Consider the following 2,891-nt stretch of genomic DNA (forward strand, 5'->3'; position numbering starts at 1 on the left):
CCTCACTATGCCGTCTAATCAAACTTCAGCTGACTTTCACAAAAAAATTATACCCTAGCTCATCAAAATATACATTTTCTATTTGCTTTTTTTAACATTAAAAATAACAATAAAAAAAGAAAACTTGAAGGAGTTCACAATCATTTGCCTGACACATGTCGATGTCATGTACTGTCTCTGAAGATCGGGAAAGCTATTTGCAGCGCATGTGATTAGCAGACACTAGTCTTCAAGGTTCAGTTTTCTTCCAAACGGTGTAAAATACCCACAGTTCCAAGTGTGAAGGAACACAGACGATCTCCTTTGAGAATTCCACAGGAGAATACAGGCACCCAAGCTGTTCTTCATAGAGTGCAAGCCTTCCGTCAAACTGACACAATCACTCTATGTAAACTATTTCCCTCCTGTTTCAGTACTTCTATTGAGAGGCCAAGAATCAGTTTGAAAAGCTCCCATGTGCAATCTTCTTCTGGAGTTGTGGAGATTGGAATGGCTGTCAAATCATTAATCACATAATCAGTCTCTCTCCCTTCTTTGGGGCACCTCTTCAGTACTGGAATACAGTCTTCTATTAGAACCTGAGAGCAGTCTCCTTTCTGATTATTTAAGGCATGACCACATGTTTTTCTTTTTCTTTTCCTTTTTTCACCACATGTTTTTCACATGTATTTCTTTTATTTTTTTTTTAATTTTTTTAATGTACATTCATTTTGAGAGAGAGAGACAAAGTGAAGGCTGGGGAGGGGCAGAGAGAGAGGGAGAGCCAGAATCTGAAGCAGGCTCCAGGCTCCGAGCTGCCAGCACAGAGCCTGACACGGGGCTCGAACCCACGAACTGGGAGATCATGACCTGAGCCAAAGTCGGATGCTTAACCAACTGAGCCACCCAGGCGCCCCCACATGTATTTCTTACATCCATCAATCACTATTTGGTCAATCTCTATCATAGTGACCATATTTGGTTTCAGTTTAAATATTTCACATAATATGCCCCCATCTCTGCCCCCTTGAATCAGTATGTCTTTGCCACTGTTGTCTTCTTTTCCACTGTCCATGATGGCCTGGGTATGCCCAAATCACTCTCCACCGGATTAAAATCTCCAAATTGCTTCAAGCATAGAATTTCAATGTTCGTTTAAGGTGAATCTTCATCATACACCACTTCATCTATTCATCCCCAACCAGGCAACCATCAGCTATAGGCCAGTATCTGTCAATGGTCCCTCCTCGAACTATGGGAGGTAATCGCTTCACCCGCTCAGTACAGCCCTGACTCAGTTCTTTCATTCTTTCTTCTACTTTGTCCAAAAGACTGTGAACTTCTTGGCCTTGTGAATCCCCATCATAACTCTGAAGGTCTAACAACACCGATCGTGTGAGTAAATTCTCAGATTGGCAAGGCTACCATTTTTGTTTATGTAGGTCGCCGAATAACTGTGGTCTTGCCAGGTGTGCCCCGACCCCATCATCCCTTGCTCCCGGAAGATGGACTGCAGGCCTTTTAGAATGTTCTCACCAACAGCTTTGGTGCCAAGCATGAAGTCTCGTGTGCTGTGCTGTGCTGCTACCATAGTGAGGCGCTGCCCTGTGCCATGCCTGGGGGAGGTGGAAGCGGGCTCAGGAAACTGGGGAGGTTACAGGCATGTCAGGCCTCTCTGAAGAATTTTAATTTGAAAAAAATAAAAGATAAAAAGTGTGGGTTAGGACAAAAGACCCAACAAACGAGAGTCTTCCAGGGTATCAGCTGAGTAGAGTGCATCACCTCCATTGTCCCTTAGATACAGTGCAGGAAACAAGTTTTCTTACACCAGTGTCTCCCCAGTATGCTAGAAGAACTGGATCTCCCACGGGATTTCACTCACTGTTAACAGTCTTTTATAAACAGGAAAGATCTAGCTCAAAACATTCAATGTACTTAAGAAATCTATAAGGCCACAAATCACTAGGACTATTATCTCCTGTTTGGCTTTTTTATCCCACTGCTAGATATCATATACAATATTTTACATTTGCAATAATGCAACTTATAAGAAATATATATTTGGTCAAACATATATTTTCCTTATCTATTTAGCCTTCTTCCACAGTTCATAGCTCACAGCTCCCCAAACCCTTGGAACTTCCTAAGTGTGAAGAGACATGAAGGTGTCACTTGTTATGTTAATGAGGTGACTTTTGCAAAGCTTCTAAGGATGAGGTTCATGGTGAATGGAGCCAACCAAGTGATCTGAGCGTTGGAACTTACAGTCCCACCCCCTGACCTATGGGGAGGAGAAAAGGGCTAGAAATGTAATTGCCAATGGCCATTGATTTAATCAACCATGCCTATGTAATGAAGCCTCCTAAAAATCCAAAAGGAGGGGACTCAGAGAGCTTCCAGGTTGATACACATGTGGAGATTTGGGGAAAGCAGTGTGCCTATAGAAGGCATGGAAACTTCATACCCTTTTACCATACTTTGCCCTATGTATCTCTTCCACCTGACTGGTCTTTTTAAAATGAACCAGTATTTTAGTAAGTAAAATATTTCTCTGAGTTCTGTGTTCTAGACTCTCTAGCAAATCAATCAAAGCTGAGAGGAAATCTTGGGAACCAATGATTTATAGTCAGTTGGTTAGAAGTGCAGGTAACAAGCCTGAGCTTTGTGGCTGGCCTCTGAGAGGTACAGGGAGGGCAGTCTTGTAGGACTGAACCCTAATCCATAGAATCTGACGTTATCTCTGGGCAGTGTCAGAATTGAGTTAAATTACAGGACATTCAGCCAGTGTCCGGAGCATCGTTTGTTGTGGGGAATCCCACAAACACACACACCGGCACACACCAAAATTGGTCTCAGAACACCATTTTAACATGTGAAAAGCTGGCCCTAGTTCCAAAGCAACTTCACACATT

At 42.7% G+C, this 2,891-nt stretch overlaps 1 pseudogene; it reads right to left on the minus strand.

The window, feature by feature from the left end:
- Positions 1-229: 229 nt before the first annotated feature.
- On the minus strand, positions 230-1,570 carry LOC125922122 (spermine synthase-like; annotated as a pseudogene).
- Between the last annotated feature and the right edge of the window lie 1,321 nt (positions 1,571-2,891).

The sequence above is a fragment of the Panthera uncia genome, chromosome C2 (genome assembly GCF_023721935.1).
Source record: "Panthera uncia isolate 11264 chromosome C2, Puncia_PCG_1.0, whole genome shotgun sequence".
NCBI lineage: Eukaryota > Metazoa > Chordata > Mammalia > Carnivora > Felidae > Panthera > Panthera uncia.